This window comes from Canis lupus, chromosome 16, assembly GCF_011100685.1.
Source record: "Canis lupus familiaris isolate Mischka breed German Shepherd chromosome 16, alternate assembly UU_Cfam_GSD_1.0, whole genome shotgun sequence".
Lineage (NCBI taxonomy): Eukaryota > Metazoa > Chordata > Mammalia > Carnivora > Canidae > Canis > Canis lupus.
The window spans coordinates 49,275,135-49,301,067 of NC_049237.1; the positions used below are offsets into that span (position 1 = coordinate 49,275,135).

The 25,933-nt window shown below is 38.5% G+C and overlaps 2 long non-coding RNA genes across 3 annotated transcripts in view; both read left to right on the forward strand.

Annotated features, from left to right (window-relative positions):
• Positions 1–263: 263 nt before the first annotated feature.
• The window catches only part of LOC119874673, a 76,262-nt gene continuing 50,592 nt past the window's right edge, over positions 264–25,933 (forward strand). The window contains exons 1-2 of one of the 2 annotated variants that reach the window (XR_005371659.1): positions 264–483; positions 5,204–5,386. This is a non-coding gene — a long non-coding RNA (uncharacterized LOC119874673). The remainder of the gene's footprint in view (positions 484–5,203; positions 5,387–25,933) is intronic. The other variant, XR_005371660.1, reaches the window with a different exon arrangement.
• LOC119874674 lies at positions 14,198–21,071 on the forward strand. The gene is made up of 3 exons (XR_005371661.1): positions 14,198–16,727; positions 16,859–16,959; positions 20,834–21,071. It is a non-coding gene; the product is annotated as an uncharacterized LOC119874674 (long non-coding RNA).

Here is a 25,933-nt window from a genome sequence, read left to right on the forward strand (position 1 = left end):
TGGTTTTCAGCTCTCATTATGTAATAGGATGTGTAGAATAATTCGGACCAAGATAATTTTCTGGAGTAGATGTATAAAAATCATTCTGAGAAAAAAAAAATTCCCTGAAATAGTAGAAACGTGATCTCTCTTCCCCCCGTGCTTTCAAAGATTCTCTTGATGACACTACTTTGTAACTGAGTATGAATTCAACCAACAAAGGCTTGTATGTCATAGTAGCTTACGTGGAAACTGAAGTACTTAAGATATGTGAGATGCTATCATTATCCATTGGTGTTTGGCCAAGTCTTCTGAGTAATTTAGACATAGTAGGCCTTCAAGAGATGAATTTCATTCAGTCAGTTTATCACTGCAGTCTCCGTAAGTTATTTTTGTTTCAACACACACATATGCTACTCCATTTAAGCTCTTTGTAAAACAGCTGTCTAAATATCTCACATGGAAACCACTTCTTGGCAAATAGAACAAGGCTGCTACAAACAGGTAAATTGTGCCGCAAATTCATTTATTCATTCAATTTATAAATATTTACCCAGCGTTCAGTAGTACTAAGCACTCTGCTAGGTGCTGTGGCATTTTAAAGAATAATTAAGACAGAGTTGTGTCTTCAAGGAATCTAATTACAGACAAACGATTATAATATGGGATATAAGATGAGAACAGTGACAAGATGCCAAAGGGAATTCAAGGGAGAAGAGACGATTTCCTTCTAGCAGATTCCTGGAGGGCTCTAAGGAGCGAGTGGCATTTCAGCCAGGCATGGAGGGATGAGAAGGGAAAGAGATACTGTCTGGTTAGAATGTAAAGCCACTGAGTGGAGAAAGTATAGAATTTGTTTAAAGAATGAAAGAGTGTCCAGTTTGGCAAGCGTGGGAGGAGAGAAGGGAAGTTATGGGAGGCAAGCAGCAACCAACACTGTAACCTCTGCCATCTAACCATGGCTGGAGTGGATCAATCTGAATTTCCTCAGGGAATAGTTCATATGACTAATAGGACCGCCCGACCTGGGAAACTGATACAAAGATGACAAATCTATGGCTATTTATATTGAATTTTTTTCTTTAACAGGTTAAAATATGCACTTATATCTGACTATTTTTGGATTTTTGGGTTGTATTGAATAGGGCATAATGTTCCACAGGAGTAGAAGAATAAAAAAAAGGCCATGATATAAAATACAGAGCGCAAAAACATGATCCACTTAACCGCATATGCTGACACTGGCATTCGAGAAGATAATAAACCAATAAAAATTTAAAAAAATAAAAAGAAAAGACACAAACACCCTGTTCTCCAGCTCTGGCACATAAGAAAGGGATATTGTTTCATAGAACAACATCTCAAGGTTCCCATTAGAACATGAAAATATTTACAGCACTGGTGTTTTTGCCATGGGATTGCAAGTTTTCCTTGCAGATATTTAAGTTCTTAGACTTTTGTGAGCAATGGCACATGGTGTGAAGAAAATGGTATAATCAAAGCTGGTGCTGAGGAGTAAATGTACCTTGTCCCAAACTCCTGTTTTTAGAACACTTGTAGTTAATTGTGCCTATTACCACTAATCATGGCAAGGAAATATGAAATATTCTTATACTTATTGTAGAACTGTCTGCTGAAATAAAAAATAGCCCAAATAATTGATGTTTTTTTTTACTTCTTAAATTAAGAAGTAAAATCAAACTGTTCTGGGAAATAAATCACTTGACCAGCAGAGGATACTCTTCCCTATATGGAAAGCACAGCCAATGGTAGTGATCTCAGAGTTAGGAGTTTGAAGCTGCTCCAGCCTTCTTCTCTAGATGCCCCATACTCCTGTGGGACAACTTACAAGCTCCACAAATCTGGATAGCCACACACCCACTGGGCACAAACCTAGGTAAAACCCATTTTAATAAATATGTTTTATAGAAAAATTAACTTGCTCAAGAATTACGTTCATCAATGAATATTTTTCAGTTTTGTTATTAGTAGAGACTGGAAAATTTAAAACATACACACATACACACACACACAACATTACTGCAAATTCTGATTTTGTTGATAAAAATCCAGAGGTGTACATGATTCTCCAGGGAAAATTACAAATAATCTCAATAGAGTGTCAATGAAATTGTAGCATATCTTTTCTCAATGGCTGGGGAAGTACATTGGCAAAAAACTGCCTCCCCTTAATCTGTGTTCCTTTTACTTTTTGACAGCTGAAATATATTGCATAAGAAATGGGACTTTCATTGAGCTTCTTTTTTTAAAATTGTATTTATTTATTCATGAGACAGAGAGAGAGAGAGAGAGAGGCAGAGACACAAGCAGAGGGAGAAGCAGGCTCCATGCATGGAGCCCGACGTGGGACTCAATCTCGGGTCTCCAGGCTCAGGCCATGAGCCGAAGGCGGCGCTGAACCGCTGAGCCACCTGGGCTGCCCTTTCATTGAGCTTCTAAACAACTTGTTTAATTTGCACATGTGACATTAGTAGTTGCATATAATTTTGGATGGGAATAGACAGATTTGAAATGGAAATAACTTGATAATGGACAGAGCCACCAGTTAGAGTTGGTTGTTTGGCTAGATTTGGAAGTTGGTTTCAGAAGGCAATACCATTAGGTGTGCAACTGACATCAGAAGGAATCTCACGGCAGGTGACAACAGGTACAGCCATGTAGGCAGGTGGTCCTTCAATGGCTACTGCCTGGGCAAGTGGAATTCCAGAGCCTGATGATTGTCATTAAAGGTAAATTCTAGTAACAAGTAGGGAAGACCTAACCATGGATGTGGAAGTTGAAGAAGCCTCACCTATGAGGGCTCAATAAGAGAAATGGAACAAGCAGAAGACATAAATTAAGAGATTTATCACCAGGAGCTGTCTGAATGTGATTGCAGGGGTCGGCTAAGCAATTCCATACTCCGTAGTCCTATCACAGGAAGGGAACAGCCAGGCACAAACTGACACTGCAGTCCCCCAGCAAAACTTCTGAGGAGTCTCAATTCTATCCTTAAGCCTTTCAAATGATTGGATAAGGACCGTTCCGATTATCTACCATAATGTTCCATACTTTTAAAAGTAGATGATTATAGACTTTAATCACATCTACCAAATACCTTCACAGTGATGCCTAGGTTAGTGTATGAAGGAATAACCAGGGAGTATATAATCCAGCCCAAACTGATAGTCCCAATTCATGTCTGCAGAACTGAGAAAGGCAAGGTGGGAGATCCCAATCCTGGAGAAATAGTACACCTAAGATAAAATAATGTATGACTTTTACCAAGTCTGCTGAGTTAAGGACAGAGTTCTTGGAGATAGAAAACGAGGGCAGAGGGTCAAAAACCCAAAATCAAGACAAAAGAAACCAGTAACAAACCACAACAAAATCGTGAAACTTCATAAAACCCCAGCCTATGGGGGCAAGGAGATCTTTAGGAGTGGGACAGTAGATCTGGACCAGGGACAATTTTGTGTCACCCCCTCCCCACTGGGGGCATTTGGCAACATCTGGAGATAAAACACTGGTAGTGACAAATCGAGGGAGATGTGTGTTACTGGCATTTAGTAACTAGAAACCAGGGATGCTGATGAAAATTCCTATAATGCACAGTATTCACTCCCACAATAAAGAATCATTCAGCCTCAGATGTCAATAAGCCAAGGTTGCAAACTCAAGAATACAATGAATATAGGCAGAATGTACTTGATATTCAGTCTAAATTAATTCCTGACTCTTATGTGACTATTGACTAGCTACAGGACTCATGCAGAAGAAGGAAGATGAGGAAGCAGGGGGCAGGATCAGCTCTCTGTCTTCTCTGGAGGCATTATGCCATAGTGTGGAAGAAGCAGGAGTTCAGATGAAAGAGTCTTAAATTCAAAGCCAACTCTAACATCTACCTCCCATATAAATCTCCGGCAAGATGCTTCACCTCTTGGAGCCGGAATAAACTCATCTATAAAATGAGGAAAATACCATTCTCAGCTTGTCATTGAAAGAATTCTTGATATTACCAAATAAATATTACTCTTACCCCAAGAAAAACATTTGGGCAGCTCTGGCAATAACACAGCCAAGAGACGATAAGAGCATAAATTAAGTAATGACACTACTATTGTGCGGAAGGGATTTGACTTTAGAAAGATTTCTTGGAACATACCAGACTTGTTGAATGAAGAGGTGGATGGGAAGAGAGAAGAGGAGCCAAAGATGACTATAGTGGATGGATGCTCTTACCATGAACTGAGATACGAAACCCACAAAGAGCACCCAGTTTGTGGGGGAAGATGATGACATCAGGTTCAGACACATAAGGTCTTGAGTGCCTTCAGGACAGCTGGAGGGAGATCCAGTGGAACACTGATGTTTTTCAAGCCACTTCCACACGTATTGTTCCACCGAAACTTTGATCCTCACCACAATCTGATGAAACAAACTGGCTTTATTTCCCGTATTCCTTCGATGACAAAGTTGAGGCTCAGAGAGGCTAAGTGAATCATTCAAGACCATGCAGACTAGCCATTCTTCTTGGTTCGAACCCTGAATAATAGATTTTAGAAAGGAAAGTGCTGAGTGTGAGAGTGGCAAACAAACGAGGGATAAGCTTTTGCTTTAGTAGGTTTCGTCTTTGAGGGGTTTCACCTGCTTCTCAAAGGTTGTGGAGGGTTAGGAAGAGTGGAACATTCAGGAGGGCTCTGGGGATGCGTCTAGCTGAGATACCTGGAGAAGTCGGTATGGACTGGTGAGGGCACTGTAAGTGGAAATACTTTACAGATCGTTAAATACATGAACAAAGGGGATGGGAGAAACTTGAATAAAAAATATTAGCATGCATTGCCAATTCAAAAAAAATTTGCAATGAAGATAAGTCATCTGTGAAATGATAATGTAAATCAATGGAAAGATATGAATGAACAAATTTTGATTTACCCGTAACTTTTTAGGAATGCATTTACTGAGACACATTTTAATCTCAGAACATTGATGTTATTTCAATTCCAATAGCAATGTAAACCATGCTGTTCTGAGGAAGAGCTCTGAAAAGGCTGGGTGTTCACAGGTTTGTTTTTCACAGTTGAAATGTTTCTGAAGACTTATTTTTGGACGTGAGACACATATTCAAAAGTGCACTAAAGAGACAGGTTTGATTTTTAATTTAGATTTTTCTGGATCTGAATTTCTGAAATTTTAATTCGAGCACCCCCCACCCTCTGTCTAGTTCCTGGGAGAACGATACATTTTGGTCGCCTGGGCAGGGGTGTGGTCAGAGGACCTCTTGCTCTTGGAGAGGAGAACACCTTCAAGATTCAAGATTCAAGGAGGAGGCGGACTATGTTTCTAATAATCTTCCATATTCTCCTAACATCGCCACTGTTCAAGTTCCCTGCATTTTAGGGGTAAAGTATGTAATTTTTATATTGCTGATATATCATGCATGTCCGCTATGCTTTTTCATGGTACTGCCAGAGTTGAACATGGTATTTCTTTACCATTTTACCCCATCCCTTCTGTATCTCTGGTTATGCTTCTTTCTTAGCCATAATTAGGCATGTTTTCCTCTTTCTCTTAAGTTGTCTAATCAGGTGTCTCTCTTCTTGTATAGGTCTTTAATTATACTTTCTACTTTTGGTAAATTTCATTAGCACCAGTTTTTAACCATCATCAAATTTCTCTTTGGTTCTTTCTCTTTGTCCTTTTGTCCTTCCTAAACTTTTGCCCTTTGCCTCTTTTTAAAATTCTCCTCCCTTCCGTCTTTCCTTCTTTCTTTTCCTCCTCCCTTCCCTACCCTCCTCTTTGCTTTGCTTTTCTCTTATGCTTCTCTGATCACAAATGTTGTTAGATCCCGAATGTTTCATATGACAATAAGACCAAGATATTTTGGGGTGTGTGTGAGGGGGAGATCCTTTGGGGGGAGGTCACTTTTTGTAAATTCTTTTATATTTTATCTGATTATGACCAGAGAAAGTTGCCCCTATAAAATCTCTACTTTAAAAAATGTGTTAAGGCTTTTTTTCTTTTGACCAAATAAGCAATGGATTTTTGTAATTATTTCATATAAACATACGTATACATTAAGAACATACATATTTAAAAATCTACCTTTTTATTTGAGGGGTTGTGTATGTATCTATTAAATAAAGCTTATTGGTTGTGTTGTTCAACTTTTCTGTGTCTTGACTTATTTTTTTGTTTACTTGATCTTTCAGTTCAGAAAGATATATATTTGAGAATGTTCACAAAGCTGATGTTTTTATCAAATTTTCCTTGCATTTCTAATGTTCTTCTCTGTCTGTTTAAGGATTTTGGTCCATATTGGTTTATGGACAGAATTTTAAGTTTTGTCTTTATAAATCAAATACTAGATTGTATCTTTTCATAACACCCTCTGTCTTGCAGTTGGCTGTTGGCTGTATATCATGAGTACTGCCACTCTTGCTTTTTCTTTTTTATTTTTTATGTCTAATATATATTGTCTTTTCTTTAATTCTGGATTCTTTTATTACTATTTTAAATGTTTCCTTTTAAGGGGGTGGGAATGGCAGGGGGAGAATCTTAAGCAGCCTCCATGCCCAGTGCATAGCCTGATGCAAGGCTTGATCTCATGACTCTGAGATTCTGACCTGAGCTAAAACCAAGAGTCAGATGCTTAACTGACTGAGCTACCTGGGGGCCCCTAAAAGTGTTTCCTACAAGCACTTTAAAGCTGAATTATCTTTTTTAACCTTCTCTAAAGCCTTTCCCTTTTAATAGCATGTGTTCCTTTATGTGTGTCTAGTGTAGTAATAGAAAAACTCAATTTTGTTCTTTCCATTTCTCTCTGTGCTATTACATATTTTACTTTATATTTCTTCTTCCTTGGTTTTTCGGGTTTCATCGAGTTACCACTTTTTTCTCCAGTTTTTCCCTTACTAATTGGAATTTCTCATTTTCTGTTCCCTTAATGTTTGCTTCCCCTTCCCCAATTCTTATGCAGACCCATATTTATCTACTGTTCCTTGAAAATAAGATACTAACTACCTCTCTTACCTCCCACGACCTGTGAGATGAAGCTTGTAGAATCCCCTGTCACCCTTCTTCCCATCCTTACATTCCTCTCCCCCAATAGGGACACCCCCAAATTGGAGGTTTTGTTGGAATTTTTATTTATTTATTTATTTTAATATTTCTTTCTTACATTGATTCCCTTTTCCTTTTCTGGAATACCACTTGTGGAAATTTTGATCTTGCTGGATCTCACTTCCTACTATCTTATCTTTTCCTTCATATTTGCATTTGTGTACATCAGATCTAGGTTTAAGATAAAAAAACCTCACATGTTTCTTTAACTGTGCCAATTTGGATGTCAATGCTATCTTTCATTTCTTCAAAGATCTCTTTATTTTAGAGACAGCATGCAAGCAGGGGGAGGGGCAGAGGGAGAGACAGAGGGAGAGAAGCAGACTCGTTGCTGAGCGTGAAGCCTTGCAAGGGTTTCAGAGGGGCCTTTGACTGGGGGCCCAATCTCAGGACCCCAAGATCATGACCCTGGGATCATGACCTGAGCTGAAACAAAGAATCAGATGCTTAACCAACTGAGCTACCCAGAGCCCCTAAGTTTCTCTTCTTCAACCAATCTATTAGATTTTTAACTCGTACTATTCATATATGTTTTAATGTTTGTTTTGTTGTGTTTGGTACTGTGCTTGGTTCTTAATTGCTAATATTATGATACTTATGTACCCACAAGCCCAGCATCTGCTGGACATGGGAAAGGCAGAGAAATTGACATCTAGAGTGAAGAGAGAGTGGCTTGTTAAGGCCTAGGCACTATCTCCCAGAATCTTCTTTACATGATGCTTTTGAAAACATATCCAAAAGTGGTCTTTGAAAAAGATTTTCTGTTTGGGTTGATCTCTCTCTAAATATAAATTACCAACACAACTAATTTTGACCATATAAACTCTGGAGTTAGCATCAGGTAGATATAAATAATGAGTTCAAGTTTTCCTAGACTTAAAAGAGCATTGGAAAAAAAAAAAAAACTAAGAAAATAATATTTTATTCATATTAGTTTTTACAACCTTAGAATAGTAAATTGAAATTCCCTATTTATTCTCTAGGATATTGAAAAAAAAATTAGTGTTTCTATAGTTCTCATCAGATCTCAAGGTTTAAAAAATGCCACCTGGTTTGTGGAGAAATTTTCAGGACACTTTAATTAGCCCAACTAGTTGGTCTGATTTATGTCATTTTGACCCAGACTTTAATTCCTACTGGCTACAATGAACAGAAAGAAAGGCACAAACAAAAAGAGAATTCACTCCAGTGAGACATGTTATTTTTAAGGGAGTAGAAATCAACCATCTTCAAAGAACAATATTTGTCCTGAGCATTAAACATTCATGTTTAACCACCCTCTACCCAGTTTTCTTCAAGTAATTCACAGTCCACATATTTATGACAATGAAATCCACAGTATTCTACAGGCCAACTTTTAACTCATAACTCATTTTCTTGACTTTTAAAGTACTTTCAGAACTTTTGCATAAATTTATTCTCAAAGAACTTTTTGGCCAAAATGTTGGAGCTAGTGTATCTAGAAAGACACAGCCTTAATTATCACTTCTGTGGGGCACCATTGAGAGGAATTATATGATGCATTTTTTTTCCAGGCTATCTGAAACAGGTATATATAACAAATATAACAGTGAATGTGTGTGAAATATTCACAAGATACATAAATAAGAATAATTAGGGGGGAAAAAAAGGTATTCAACTCTTGAGGTAGAAAAATAGCCTGTCAAGTGATTCTTTCAATTTTGAAGGCTGCTATCTCTAAAATATTCCATGGTGCATATTCATATAGTTATAGGAAGGACATTTGGTTTGGCAGACAAATTACTTGAGTCAAAATAATCCAACTGACTCCAAATTCCTAACTGCTTGCTGCATATCCCCATATGGTGCTTCTGCCAGTCTTCCAAAATCAAGTCATCCAAATTTGGATACATTTTCTTCCTCTCTTTCTTCATAACTCATCCTTCCTCTCTCATTCTCTCTATGTATTGATAATTCCATCTAGTCACCCAAACTGGAAAAATGGGAAACCTACCTCATCTTCCTGCATTCTGTAATTCCAACTTGCCTGTCCCTGAACATCGTAGGCACCTGACTTTGGGTATGCTGTTCTTTAACCGAGACTTTTCCAAACACATTTTACCTGAGGGAAATACTGTTCCTTCCTCAAATCTTACTTACAATGCCACTGACCCTGCATTGGTTATCTTGGAGTTTCTTAATCTAAATTTCACAGTTCTGTCCCCTACACTTTCATGGGTCCTTGTGAATGTATTCTAGCTCTTTCTGTCTACATCTTGTTCATTTTACACATACATGTCTGTCTCTTATGGGATAATAAGCTGCAGTGTCTAAGGCTTGGGTGTCATTGAACTTCTGATTCTCATAGTTTAAATACAGGGCCCTATATAAACCACATAATCATCAATAAAATATATGTTGATTCTAGACCTATCAAAGTGCAAATATACTCTCCCCCCTTCAAAATCCAGAATCTGTGACAAGTCTAATAATTTTGGAGAGAAGGAAAAATAATTTTGGAGAAACAGAGAGAGAAGGAGATTTGTATGTGTTCATTATTCACTAAGTGTCAGATATACCAGTAACCCAATTTCTTGTTTCTTTTTTTTTATAATAAATTTATTTTTTATTGGTGTTCAATTTACCAACATACAGAATAACACCCAGTGCTCATCCCGTCAAGTGCTCCCCTCAGTGCCCGTCACCCATTCACTCCCACCCCCCACCCTCCTCCCCTTCCACCACCCCTAGTTCGTTTCCCAGAGTTAGGAGTCTTTATGTTCTGTCTCCCTTTCTGATATTTCCCACACATTTCTTCTCCCTTCCTTTATATTCCCTTTCACTATTATTTATATTCCCCAAATGAATGAGAACATACAATGTTTGTCCTTCTCCGATTGACTTACTTCACTCAGCATAATACCCTCCAGTTCCATCCACGTTGAAGCAAATGGTGGGTATTTGTCATTTCTAATGGCTGAGTAATATTCTATTGTTTCTTTTGCGACAATCTTGCATAGCTGTCATTGTTCTTCCCACTTCAGCTTGCAGATACTGAGGTTCAGAGTTTAAGTAACTTGCCAAAGGTCAAGTTGTTAGTAAATAAACCAAGTGATTTTGAACTTACTTCTGTTTGACTTTAAAGGGCACTGCTTTTCTACCATACTCTATAACTATGGATCCTGTGCTTACTTCCTTTTATATAAATTTTCCTATCCACACCCCTCTTCTTCCACTGAGTATGGTAATGGAGACCCAGTAATCTACTTACTTTCTCTTGATCCTTCTTTGTATCAGTTTCCTATTGCTGCTATAACAAATTACAGCTTAAGCAACACAAGTGTGTATTTTATAGTTCTGGAGGTTCAAAATCCACAATGAATTTTAGGGAGCTAAAATGAAGGTGTCAGCAAGGCTGATTCCTTCTGGAAGCTCCAGGGGACTTTGTGTTCCTTGGATCTTCTAGCTTCTATAGGATAATGGCCATATTGCTCTCGTCACTGATTTGTCAACACATGACCTTCTGCTGCCTTTGACCTTCCTGCCTCCCTCTTAATAAGGACTCTTCTGATTACACTGGGGCCACCTGCATAATCCAGGATAATCTCTCCATTTTAAGATTCTTAATTTAATCGTATCTGCAAAGTCTGTTTTGCCACATAAGGTGGCATTTGCAAATTCCTGGGATTAGCATGTGGACACCTTTGGGGGGTTATTCAACCTACCACACCTTTATAATTGAATTATGTGTTAGTAAAAATAATATCTTTCTTCGGTGTAGTAGTACAGGAAACTAAATGATGAATAATAGGGTTGTACCAGGAATTTCCAGCTCAGTAAGTAGCATGGTATAACACACAATTAAAGCACTTGGCCACAAACAGAGACACTTGTTTAAACAGACACCTAAACCCTGGACAATTGTGAAATATATTCCTAAGTACTATTGACTCCATAAAATTCAAAATCTACCCAACACTACTTGTGCAGTGGCATATAAGTGATCAGAAACCTCCATAGCCATTATACTTTAGAAAATAAAGTTATGTTATTTAATCCATTTTGCTAGGTAGTGTTGCTTTTTGAATTTAAATAAATGCCCTATGGTCAAAATTCCCCACATAAATGCTCACTTTTCCTGTAAGTACAAGTATTGTGTTTCTAACTTTGTCTCTTACTCATCTGAATGGTAAAATGGCTCTCTTAAGTTCTCTCTTTGTTAGCTTCTTCAAGTGAACTAATCACTGGAGCCACTCATGTGATAGACTGGCAGTTAAAAGACTCAAATGTCAAGATGTTTTTATCAGTCACATCAACAGTAACTTTCAGATTGAATAGTTCTCTGGTTTATGTCAAATCTTTGGTGTGGATTTTTTTTTTCCTTCCTAAAATAGAAATTGCTTAGATGCTAATATAAACTACCTTGTCCAATTCTTCACCCATCTCATCCAGAATACCTTTCCCCTGTTAGTGAAAAAGGATGATGGGACATATTATCCTGTTGCTGATGAACGCCCATTAGCCTTGAGAAGCAAATATACCCCCTTGTGCGCCTCCACTATGTGATTGTAATAGAATTCCATTTCGTGGCTTGCGGAAAAAGAAGTGTTTTAGAGCCAATCTACGTGTGTTTTCAAATTTCATACCAATATACATTCAGCTTCTGAGCTGCTCACTTGCTTGCTGGCATGTATCCCATTTTCACATGCAATTTCTTTATGAATTGAAGGGAGTATGTAGGCAGACATCTAGCTGTTTAGGAAAATAAATTTATATATTTTGAGCATGTGCCTTGCTGTGGATGCAGGACAAATATATAGCTAGACATCTCCAACCACTAGTGAAGTTTTATTTTTAAAGGTTGATTATAGAAAGTAATATTCTTCTCCATGCCTTCCAACCTAAATGCTTCTATTAGTTTTTTCTTTACTATTTAAATATTGCTCTGCTCCATAATCAGGAATATAATGACCTATCTAAAATGCCATATGTCATCAAACTATTTGGCAGCACAAACCTATTTGAGACCCATTATTTAGTGACAGTGGTGTATACTTGAATAAATAAACTTCATTATCTATATGCTCAAATCCATGAACATCTGTGAATGAAGAGATATAGCATATTGATTTTGCTATGGTCCTTCACTGCAATGTAGGTGGCATTACATCAGCTTACAATTTCAATGGTCTGCTGCAGTTTAGAAATAAAAAATCGTTATCTGGAAACCTCTCAAATCAACTGAAATGTAATCAATTTTTTATCTGTGGTTAGGCAGTGGAAGTCAGTGGTGGATTTTCTGTCCTCAAGGCTCCGGTCCTCTTGTTAAAATATTTAGGGAGCACCCATGGGAAATACTATACCTAGATTGAACCTGTTTACATTAGGAAGTGAAAAATCTGCTCTTTGTATCCTGTTAGCCACAAACACATTCTCGTCTCAGAGTCACTTTCCCTGGGGGACTCTGGGGTATAGCTCTCCTCTGGTTACTGAGCACCCTTCTACTGCATGACTGAAGCCAGAGGGACTTACTACTTCAACCTTGATTACTATTTGATTTCAGCATACAATTTTACATCAGGTAACCTTACCTCCCATTGGTAGCGACATACTAATTTGACATCAAGCAGCATTCTCAATAACGTGATTTTGATGATTATGTATATTTGATGATTACCCAACTGAAAAATATGAAAGCATGCCCATGATTGGCCACATGTCTTAGGTAAATAACTGTCACATTTAATAAATTATTTTTTTAATTTTTGTTTACTCATTTACCCACCCTTATTAAGGATATGTTAATGTTTAAACATAGTCACAGTGGTGGGAGGGTGATGGATTTACATACTTTCTCATCCAGGAATTTACAGTTCGTCTAGTAAAAAGAAAGAGACAACAACTATGTTGTAGAGCAGACAATGGCAAGTGGCTTAATAGAGTTGTAAATAAAGAACTATCAGTTTTCTGGGATAGTTCTCAGAAAAAAGAATGGGGATCAGAGAAGGCTTCATAAAGGAGGGATATTTGCAATGACATAAGTGAACACTGAACAGTCACTGATGAGTACTCTACTGTGTGTCTGGCAGTGCTAGACATGACGGAGTCCAGCAGGGGAGAAAAATCTTAGGTAAGACATGACACAAAAATTAATGAATTACAAATACGATAAGTCTATGAGGAATCACAGGGTTTGATGAGCACATAGAACTAGAGGTCCTAATTTAAGGATTCTCTGATTATGGAGTAGTGAAGTTGAGTGTGGAGATAGATAAAAGTAGAAGAGATTGATATCAAAGTGGAATGAAGGATGAATAGAATTAAGACCCACTTTGTCCCAAGACACATATACAAAATGGCTGCCATGATCACGAGAAACACAACTCTTCGGAGCTTAAGTGAATCATGCAATTCATGACTAGGCATAAGAATTTATAGTTCTGGAAAGCAGGACTGAAAAGGGGGAAAGTGAATTCCTCATTATTGGTCCCCAACTATAGGCCCATCATTATATCAGGTTTTGAACATGCATTACCTCATTTAACCCAAAATGTTCTTACTTTATAGATGAGAAAAATAAGATTTTAAAAGTTGAATGAGTTCCCTAAAATAATACTGCAGGTCTGTAATGGTTGCATTGAGAAAATGAGAGGGTATCTGATATTTAGGCTGGGTCATAAGAGGATATCTTAGAATCTGAGGGAATCACTGGTACTGGAAAAAAAGATGTAAAGAGATGAGACTATGCTTCAAAGATGGAGAGCTGGATAAGCACAGGGTCAGGGCTGGCTAGAAACTATTTGGATAATTTTGCACCAATGTAAATGTATCAGTGAAATTTGGAAAACGGAAACAAGACGTGAGAGAGTATAAAATGCAAAATGTAAAATTTGCAAAAACGCAAACTACTGACTCTATATTGCTTCAGAATACAGCCCCAATTCCACCACACTCCAGAGCAGAGCTTCCCCAGTGGATTATAAATGGCCAATGAGATATTTATGGTCTCAGCTCTCAGAGTGGAGAGAACTTGCTGGATAAAATATCTATGTATAAGGAACAATTGAACATTGAGAACACAGAACCTCTCAATAGAACCTCAGAACTCAAGCTGCTCTGGGGATTGGGACTATCTTCCTTGAAGAGATAACCTTTCAGTTGGCATTTGGATGAAGGCAGAGGAAGGAAAGTGATGAGGGGTGGGCAGTGCTATAAGGGAGGGCTAGAGGGTACCTACCAGGTTAGGGGACTATAAGTAGGGTAAAAATCTGAGTCAAGAGGCTTCCATTGCAGGGAGGTAAAGATGGCCAATATGGTCTGTACTATACTCTTGTAATAAGAATAGAGGGGGCTGGGTGGGGAATATGAACTTTTGTGAAGGATGAAAGGGTCTGGGTCTTTACCTGAATAGCAATGGAAAGCCATTGAGTCAATGAAGGTTTTAATGGAGGGTGGGGTTAATATGATCAGATTTTTATTTATAGATAACTTTGTGGAGAAAGTATAAACACAGGAAGAATCTTTTAGAGGGCCACTCTAGGTCCAGATTTGGCAGTATAATTAGAGAGAAACATATATTTTTGCAGATGCATAGGAGGCTGGATGGAGGTATATGGGACCATAAGGGAGGGACACAAAATAGCTTGGTGGGCTGCGGAATTGAAGAGAGGTGAGAAAAAGCTTTCCAGAGGCTTCCTCAGAGGCTCTCATTTTTTAGTTCTTTTACCCCAAAGTACAGTTAAAATGGTCTTAATTTGTTGAACACTCTCCATGGATCTGCCTTTCCTATATTTCTTTGAGCCTCCCTGGAATAGCTTTTCCTTCTATAGCTGCAGTTCAAAATTGTGTTCATTCTATAAGTCCCAGATCCACTGTCACTTCCTCCATAAAATTTTACCTAATTTGAAGTAATTCCTCCCTTCCTCTGCTTATCATCTCTACATCAGCTTTAATGATCCACATACCTCTACTTGTATATTCTTCATATTTTCCCCTCATATTATCATTCCTGTGTCAATGTCCCTCCTCTAAAGTTCTTGGATGGACCAGATCTTGTATTTTACTCATCTATGCAAAGCTTGCAACCAGTTGCGGATGGACTGCAGCAGTATTTGTTTTTGACTTTGCGAAATGTTTGTTCTGTTTGCCAATTCCACATAAAAGCTCAGAAGCAAAGGCTCAGCCATCAGCTGGAGTAGCCGTCTGCCCTGTGATCTCCCACCTCATCATACCTTATTGTCGACTCATTCACATTACTAGCCTGACCTGAACAACTTTGAATTTGGGATATTGGCTATAAAATTCCTACTGAATTTAACCAACAATTGTGTGTTGAGTTACGTAATCCAGGACTGACTGTTTAGGTCATCTGAGGGAAAATTTTTCAAGTTGTCACTTCAGGGTCATTATCTTGGTTTAATGGTGGTGCCTTTAACTAGAGGGAGGGGGATGTGTGGGCAAAATCTGATAGGACCTCTTTGTGCTTAGTCTAAACCTCAATTTCCAGTGTAAAGAAATATAAATGTATGTGAGGAAGGAACAGAAGGCTGGATAAACTCTTGACTGAATTAGCATAGCTTGCTTGCTTTGTAACTTTTTGGATGTATGTGGTAAACATGAGGCAGGGGGCTGGTTTCTGCTTGGTGGAGACCATGTTGTAGATGACTTGCTACAGCAGAGTTAGTATGGCTTTACATACCTGGTATTTGTTTGAGAGTCAGAATATCTTACAAGCACGCATAATAACTGGTTTTAGTGATGGAGACTTGACAGTTTGGAATTCTTCCTAACATATCTGTAACGATGAAATAAGGATATATCATTCTTAATTCCTCGTGCTAAAAAAAAAAAATTCCTCGTGCTCCAATGTTATAAAAAGAACCTCTCTTCTAATGATATGCTCTTCCAAATGATTCAGATTTAACACTCCATTGGTGGATGAAGAAAGTAAAAATAAAACCCCCTAAAATGGAGTAATCACAGAAGGAATTAAAATAATTTCCTTGACATTCCTTTGTATGAAGCATGCTTTCCTGTTAAAAGATAAACTGAGGCATATTAAATTTTTAAGTTTTTAAGAATTTGTTTGAGCCAAAATTGATTTAAATAGAGGGCAGCACCAAACCAGAAGTGGTTAGTGGTCCACAGATAGGACCCAGGGAAAAGACCTTCATCACAGGGAGGACAGAGAAGCAAAGCAGGGACATTATTCGATTGGCTATAGCTTAAGTGTTTGCCTTATTTGAGAAGCCTAGTAGGCTGTTTGTTGTTGATTTTCTTAAGGTTTTTACTTCTTAACCTTGAGACACTGCAGGCTGAAGCTTTGGTTTGCCTACTTGGGTGGTGGAGGTATTAGAACCACCTCAGTCTAATGTCCTCCTTATTTAATTAATTTAACACTTTCATGCATAAAATGGAATTTAAAGCTTATAAAACATGTTTTTGAATCTTTGGGAATCCTGGTATTTTTTATAAATAGAATTATTAAGAGTTCAAATGATAAAAATAGATAGCTAGAGCATCTGACTGCTCAGATAGGTATAAACAGATAATTAAATGTGTAAAATTAAAAAAAAATATATCAACAAAGTTTGAATACCTCACTGACAATGCAGAGACCCAGGGAAAAATGCATCAAGACAGAGACTCAAAAACAGTAACAAAAGGTAAAACAGTTTTGAATTTTTGATCACGGAAAATTTGAAGTTTACTTTCAAACTCAAACCTAGTTATTCAGAATAAATATTTCCAACTTCTGATCCAGAGGTCTATTTTTTTTTTTTTTTTCTCCTCTCAGGCTATTTCTTGGCTCCAAAAACTGTGATTGTGATAAGAAGTATTGTGTTACAAAGAGTCTTCTATGGACACAACAGATTTTATGGGCTAGAGGAGATTCCAGTGAGTGCAAAGTTATGGCAAAATCTTTATATCCTGTGAGGTTACATAATTCTTTCCGTAACGTCCTGGCTGCAGACATTTATATAACTTGTCCAGCTTCAGCAACTGTCTCAGAGTTCATCTGGTAGGAACACAATGGCTATAACAGTACCCATTATAGCCACTATTCTTCTCAATTGTAAGGGCACAGTGAAATCGAGGAGATGAAGCTGTGCCTTGATTGGCTGTTAAATTGCGATCAATGAAAAGTATTTGTGCCATAATTTTGCAACCACGCAAGACCAAGCCATGCTGGTGGTAAGTCACTGTGTGCATACCATCAAAGCTAAAGTCACTGGGATAACTAAACTAAATTTTCTTTAAGGCAACTGGGTACAATAGACATTATATTTAAAAAAAAAATCTGGGCATTTTTCTGCCTCCTGGTTAAAAAGAAATAACAGATGAACAAGGACAAACTCCAAATACGAATGGTGACTTGTCTCTATCATATGTTATGAAGAAAACCAATGCTAGTCTTCCCTTTTAATAGTAAATGAAAATGACAAAGGGCCAGATAGTAAATATTTTAGGCTTAATGGGTCATATATGGTCACTGCTACATATTCTTTTTCTTTTTTTCCCCCTACAACCCTTTCAAAAATGTAAAAACCAGGCGTTCAAAAACAGACCATAGCCCAGCCACTTGGCTGTGTGCAGTTTGCAGACCCCTGATGTAGATGAATGCTCACAGTTGTGAATTTTAATAAAAGTCTCTTTTGATCTCCTGTACACCACCCGTGCCCATCCCCCTGGAGCAATGACCTGGAGGGGATCTCGAGTTTTAGACTGATGCTTGAAAACAGGACCCAGGGATATCTACATGAAGCATGGCTGGAAAATAAATGTAGGCAATAGTACTTGTTGTGCGAATCTGCAGACTTTCTCGGCTTTGCAACACCTGTCACTATTGATCTCTCTCAGTCTTGTAAAGGGTCTTAGAGAAAAAACAAACAGGAAAAAAAAAAAAAAAAAGATTTCTTCCCAAAAGTCCACAAAAAAGTTGAGAAGACTCCCTTCCAGACATACACATACACATTACTTGATCACTGCTAATGACTACATGCCAAGCCAGCCTGTCTACTATAATTACCTCGTTGTCCAAAAGAGCATTATTGGAAGCTGTGCTTCATCGTAACCTTGAACTAGTTCTTCTCCCCTCTCAGCTGCTTCTCAACTCACCATAATGCAATTACTTGGATATCTTGCTGTTATTTCCTTTTTGGCAGTGGTTATATTTAAGAAAGAGGCTTTTATTTTATTTTATTTTATTTTATTTTATTTTATTTTATTTTATTTTTTGCTACACTGAGTTGTCACATTCTAGATATGCCAATGATGTAGCATTACTCATAATGATAAAAGGAACAAAAAAAATTGAGAACCTACTATATGCTAGGTATTATTCTAAGTGCTTTGTATAAATAACTCATATAGTCTTCACAACAACCTGAAGAGGTAGGTACTACCATTATTTCCATTTTACAGAAAAGGAAGTGAGGGGCAAGGGTTAACCATAGTCACTTGAATTTTTCCTTCTACACCATACTATAGGTAAGTTATTCTAGTTCAAAGAAATTTTTTATTTCCCCAAAGCCCAAAGCATACTCTGGTTGGGCTGATGTTCTTGGAATGATTATTTCCAAGGCGATTTTGGCCATAGGTTGTTCAATTAATGATCACGGTACAGTCTACGTGGAATATACAGATATCCTGGTTCTATCATGATAGACCCTTGAGTTTGCAAACAGGTGGCTTCCATCTGAATCTAGTCCGCACAGCTATTATTGTTGTTGTTTTTAATAAATAGATATATTTTCACAGGAAAGATCTCAATTTTGGCTTTTCTTGAAATATCAGAAGATATTGCAATCCCAGGCTTAGGTCCCAGCAGAACAATAATTGGCTCTGTCAGTTGTCTCTGTCCTGGGCAAGTACTTTCCAGTTTGCCCGTCTCCATAGACCACATGGCATTATCTGCCTAGCTCTGAGGCTTTTGAATTTGCAACTCCTAATAGACATACACCTGCTGACTTGTTCACCCAAATAGAGCTCATTCATTGTATTGTGATTCTTCTGGAAAATCTATAGACGCAGTCAAAGCATGCCATGTTAGAGACTTACACCCTAGTAGCATAATTTAATAACCTCTCCATGCTTTCTTTTGTATTCATCTATTATTATCTCAGGCATTTACCAGCTAAGGAAGCATTTGGCAGTGTCTTAACGTGCTAGACTCTTCCCATCCCTTTGCTGTTTTGAATAGCTGTGTCAGCTTTCTTATTGCTTACATGACTTAGGTAATACATGTCTGCGGATATTCTCTAGTATATTTTATGAAAGTTTATATAAGTAATTGTCAGAAATGATCATGCTTTGATTAAATAAATAAGCTATTGAGGAGTTAGGTACACAATTTAAACATGGCATGAATAATTTGTTAGCATATCTGTCAACCTATTTCAATAGCTTTAAATTGTAGATACATTTGTGGGAGCAACATCCTATTTTGCAAATTTGACAGCAATAGCGGTTTCCTCAATGTATTTGACATTATTTTCTACATTGTTTTATGCCAATCACATTTACTGCAAACTGCTTATTACTTTATTGCTGAAAACGGCAACGTGTATTTATTTAGCTTTTTATTTTAGAATCAGCAGGCTATTGCTCACTTTATTAATCAGATCCAACCTTGAGGATTATAGCCACCGGTTTCAAGATTATCTAATTGCTGCTGCTCAAAAGCAGAGAAATCAGTAATGCACTTATACTATCTCTCTTGAGGAATTATCGTTCTTAAGGATGTTGGATTTGCTATTGGGAAAAGAGAGACTTCCAATTTTTATATATATTCTTTTCTATTCTACTCTACATAACTTATATATATTCAATTGAAAATAGTGCATAAGTGGCTTTCTAAGTTTTGTTTTAGTAGATTCCCTCCTCCCTCATGAAAAGACTCAGCCTGACCTTTCTTTGTGCATTATAGTTTCTTTCTCTGGTTCTTACTATTTAGAAAGGTTTTCTTTTCTTGTATTTCCAGGGATCACCCTGGCAGGCACTGCTACATTTCTTATAAAATTAAAACTACATTTGTTAACTCACACACCATTGTTTTTATTAGCCCAGCAGAAAAGTCAATATTTCTAATTTGTTGCCTCTGGATTCATGCCAGTCTTGATGTATAATAACAACCCAACAAGGCAACGTAATATGCGCTAACCCAAATCTATAAAGAAGGGAAATGAAAGTCAAAATAATAATAATAAAAACAATTACTTGGGAACCAGAATGTGAAGCAATCTGAAACAACACAGTTACATCAGCCTGAATTCATTTCTACTTGTGGAAAGGAATGCACCTTAAAACATTCAGAACTCAGAAGAGAAGGTAAATGTTTATTTAGGTTTTTTCCCAGTGAACCCATAAGGGTCTTTTCCCAAACACTGTGACTGTACCCCAGCTGTGCTGGGAGAAGCCAATACAGAGTCAGGAGAGTTGGATTCCAACTCAGCCTCCGCTGTGGTGTGACTCAAGCTGCTTCGTTTCCCTGTGCCTTAGTCTCCTTATTTATAGAAGAAAGGACTGGTTAAAGAATTAGCTCTTGTACTATCAGCTGCTAAGTTCTATCATTCTGATACCTAAGAGTAAAAACAAGAAAAGAAAAAAAAAAAAAACTCGTATACACACTCCTGTTTTAATATATGAGTTAACATATCCTTTTCAAGAGAGGAAGGAAACTGGGAAAGAAAGAATAAAGTGTGGTAAAAGAAGCAACAATGAGAATGGCTGAGAAATGTAGATTCTCTCACCTACTTCTCCTATTTCCTAGGTGAACCATGAAAGTCTCCAGGAGAACATCCAGAGAGAAAGCTAGTTCCCAGTTTACCCCCGTAGTCACAGGACATCGGTAGGGTTGATGCCTTGTAGTTCTGCTCATTGTGAAAATACCATCAAGGCCACCCTGTGGTGGTGCCAGAGAGAAGCCCCCACGTTACAGTACAGTGTATGGAGAGAGCAGAACTCACTGGCAGTTCCAGCTCTTCCTAGTGCTACTTCATTAAAAATAAATGATCACTGCAAAGCCTATGGCGAGGAGCTGAAAACACATGTTCGGATGCTTCAGCTATAGTGTGTCTTCTTTCTTGTTCCCAGTTACCTCTGCACATTTTATTTGTTTGAGCCTACATAAAAGGTTACAATTTGCCGCCTATGCCGAGATGCCCGGATGCAGGCAGAGAGCGTCAGAGTGAAATGCAGACATTGCATACATGTACACACATATACACGTACATGTATACGTTTTGCTGAAGGACTGAATTAGGCGGATAGAGTACTAAATCAAAAATCAAAAGCAACCAGAGGGAAAAGGAGAGGAAGTGGATTGGATCAATCCAAAGTCAGGTTGGATCAAAGGGCAAGGAGTCCAAGACCCCTTCTCTGTTCTCCTGGGGTGCCCCTTTTGCCATTATGTGCTGGGTACTCTTTTCTTTCTCGCAGCTCAACACTTTGAAAGGGATGTTGACCATGGTGAGCAATGGGGTCACATCATCAGTAGCAAGGTAAGCTTCATAGAATTCTTTTAGGATTGGGAGGAAGGGAGCCGCAAAAAAAAAGAGGGAAAAAAGATAAAAACAGACTTACAAAGAAAGGGGGTGGGAACATATTTTGAGACAGTGAAAGCCTGTGGGGCTGTGCACTATGGGGCCCTGGAGGGGGAGGGCCCACACTCTGGCTCTCGCAGCAAGACAGCTGCAGACGTGACAGTGCCCCCGACTCTGCCCAGGATGAAGAAGTGGCCTGTGGAACGCCCCCGTCCAACATCATCTCAAATCAATGAAAACCCCCAAATGAAAGCAGCAGAACTTCTGAAAATTATTTTTCCGGAAACACAAAAGGCAGACTCCCAGAGTCGCCCTTACAGGATGGAAGAGTTCCCTAAGATTTAAGAGTCAGAGGGGGAGCAGGGAGAGGGATGGGCCAAATGGGTGAAGGGGAGTGGGAGGTTCGGGCTTCCAGTTAGAGAATGAATGAGTCACAGAATAAAGGCCCAGCACAGGGAACAGAGTCCACGGCGCTGTGATCGTGTCGAGCGGTGGGAGACACCAGCTCCACCTGCCATGAGCACAACGGTAACGTATAAACCTGTCGAATCACTCTGTTGTATACCCAAGGCTAATATAACACGGGGGGTCGGCCGCACTCCAAAGTCAAAGACTTCGAAGTGGCTTACTATCTTTGAGTAAGATGAACTGGAATGGTTCTGGAACAGTGGCCTTTTGGAATGAAGGGTAAATATCACAGTTGTGGTTGTCAATTTACAGCCAGGGTCATTGGTCTACACAACTTCCAAACTGGTGGTATCCTCGACTTACGAACCCTCTCCTACAGTGCGTCCGGGTTGCATCATGTTTGAACCCCTCCCTTGCCCCTCATTCTCAAGTAATTAGTAATCCTCTTGATCGACTCATGCCATCTCACTTTCTTAGTGCAGGGGTTCGTTTCCTTTCTTCTAACCTATTACAACACCCTCTGCCCAGAAGCTCTTCAAGGCCGATCTCCACATGCCTAAGTCCTATATAAGCTTCAAGGGTCTTCTCACTGCTATCTCACCCATCATTCCAGTTGAACCCCCAGCCGAACGTCACCCTTCTTCCACTGAACACCGGTTTTCATTTGTGCCTTTTCTGAGGTATTTATCCTTTTCTACTTTGCATGGTGGTATTTACCGAGGTGCTCCCTAGTGAAAGGAGGGTACTTGTTTGATTCATCTGTTGGACCTACTTTGCTTAGGTCCTGGGTATAGTGACTAATGTATTTCTGATATATTCAGAAATGTATGCATTTCTATAAGGACTCCATCAGAGAAATTACTGACCTATGAACCATATGTCACAATAAGAAAGTGGAACTAATGGCTGTTATATCATTAACATATTCCTACTTTTTGATTCTCTCTGTTGCTGGCATTTGGATCTCTTTGTCACCCCTTAGGACACAAAACCATTTCTGACTCTTCCACTTCTTTCACTGCCTAAATCCAGTCAATTACCAAATAGTCCCGACTGTACTCCATCCCCTTTCCGTCTCATATTCAGGCTTCTGTTGTCTCTTGTGTGTGTATTATGAAGACCTCCTCCTGGGTCTTCCTTCTTCTGTGCTTTGCTCATTGAATTCCCTCTCTGCAGAGGTACCAAACTGACCCATCTAAAATGCAAACCTGACCCATGTCAGATTGAGGTCACATTTTTCAATAGTTTCTGATCATTTAAAGTTATTTTTACATGGTATATAGCACCCTCTTCAACTGGCACCTTGTCTACCTCTCCAGGTTCATTTCCAAATTCGATTCTTTACCCGTGTGCCATGATATTTATTACCTTGACAGTCTTCTCACATTTTGCTCTGTTTTGAGTGCCTGACAACAAATGGCCTGCATGTGGCTAACTTCTATTTGCTAAGAATCTTACTTTTTACAAAGCTGCTCTCCTGCATACCTTCTCTCCTTCATTCCTCAAGACTTCAGACTCCCATGAGGTCCTTTCAATGACTCCCCTGGACACATATCCACCACTGCACCATTTGTTATAATTATCTGCCTAGAAGTCTGTTGCTGGGCTCTTTAATGATATGCCTATGTTTTTGAATACCTAAGACTCAGTGCAGTGCCTATACATATTACCTTACATGACAGGTGCTTTTGGTGAATGAGTGGATGTTATTATAACATTGCATGAATACAAGCTATCTAAACAATGGCAAGCAAACATAACTGTTATTATTGGAGACAAGCAAAAAATGATAAAACCTAAAATGATTAGAAAGCAGAGGAAAGTAGTATGGGTTAAAGCAGCCTCACTGGGGTTTTGGGGTTTAAGGTGTGTGTGGTAGTGGGAGGTGGGTAGGGAGAGGTGAGATTGGAAAGGTAGACAGGGGCCAGGAGGGGTCACTAAAGGATTTCAAACGGAAATAGCATGGTAGGTTTGCATTTTATTCCCATTGGTCTGGTAACTGTTTGGGAGATGAGCCTAACAGGGACAATGAAAAGTGAACAGATCCATTGGGAGATGCCACCAGCATTAAGGCCAGAAATGAAGAATGCCTGTATTACAGTAGTGATGGTGGAGAAGAGAAAGGGAATAGTTTTGAGAAATGTTTAGGGTTAAAATGGATAGGATCTATTGATTTGGAAAGTGAAATGTATGTGTACATGTGTATTTATTATTTTTCTTTTGAGCTATTAGTTAAGGAAACATTTGTTTTAACCATTGATATGACCCTGTTGTACCAAGCACTTGGTGATGGCTCAGTAGCTCAGCAAATGGCATCAATCATCTCCTAAGAGACTTGATTGGATGCAACACATTTCACAACTGTTTGTTTAGGCCAAAGTGAGCATTCAAAGATAAATAGGGGCACTGAGTTGGCTCAGTAGGTTAAGCATTCAACTAGTGATTTCGCCCCAGTTCATGATTTCACAGGTTGTAGGATGGAGCCCTGTATAGGCCCCGTGCTCAGTAGGGAGTCAGCTTGGGATTTTCTACCTCTGCCCCTCCCCCCACCCAAGCAGACAAGCACACACATGCTCTCTCCCTCTCTCTTTCTCAAATAATCTTTTTTTTTTTTTTTTTTTTTTTTAAAGAGAGACAAAGAAACAATAGCAAGTATGCAAGGGTAGTAATGACTCTTACCCAAACTAAACACCAGAATACCCAACAACATAAGGAATTACAAGCCATTGGCACTATTATTAATTTAGATGCCAACTATAAGATGGTTTGCCAACCAAAATTATCTTGCAAACTGGTGAGTTGCTTCTCTGAATCCTTGGACTAATAAACTTGGGATTTGGGCTGGGAATTAGAATGACAGCCTATGAGAGATTGTTCTGAAATATCCCGAATCACCACTTAACAAATCATCGGGGATGATTTTAGGTTTCATTCCCTAAATGTGATTTTCTTATATGAACTCAATTTCTCTTATCTAACACAACCTAAACAGAACTAGAACATTCTTCAAAGTACCACATAAATAAAGAAACTCTCATTTTGGCATTTATTTTGAAACTAACTAAAAGTATTGACTCAAGATATACAATATATATGGGCAAGGGGTCTGTGTGGTGCTGAGGATGTTGCCAAGTTTATTTTTTTGATGCTGCTTTTTGTCCTTATATTACAATAAATCAAAAAGTGTTTTTGGATGTGGCCAGGTATTATTAGTGTGGAAATACTAAAACAATAGGAGGTACATAAAGTAATAAAAAAGGACTATGGGACCAGCCCTAATCATAATCTAAATAATGGGAAATACAATAAAACAAATGAACTGAAAATACTCCACAGCATTGCAATTGAAAGAGGAAAGTATTACATTTTCTAAAATGATGTGAGCTTTCTCCTGATTCAGATACTAATGCAAGCACAGCATATTCTTCTTTGTATGTATGGGAAAGCCAGCCCTTTCGAGAGTTAGAATAGCTTTCAAGACTCCTGATTTAAATTTCAAACTCTTGATCATAGCTGGGGAGCAAAGGTTTTTATCTTGGAATTGGAAATTGAGTTCTTTAGCTCTATACCAAGTGATAATATTAAGCATTTTGTTGTATCCACCATGCAAGCCAAGCTCCCCACTGCGTCTTCAAAGCCACGGTGAATGAACCATATTTGGATTTGCTTATCAGGAAGAGACATTTAGAAAGACAATGCACTTGTCCTGCAAGACGGAGACTCCTGATGCTTTTAGATAGGCCTGGGGAGAGCTGCAAAATGGGCCCTAAAATCAGGCTGACATGGTCTCTTAACAAGCTTCAGTATGCTCTTTGGGCTCAGCGAGTCTGTGGTGTCCCCCACAGGGCTGCTGATGGCAGCCATCATAATTAGAACACATGAATCAAAAACACCAGGTGAAGATTTTGCCTTAGAAGAAA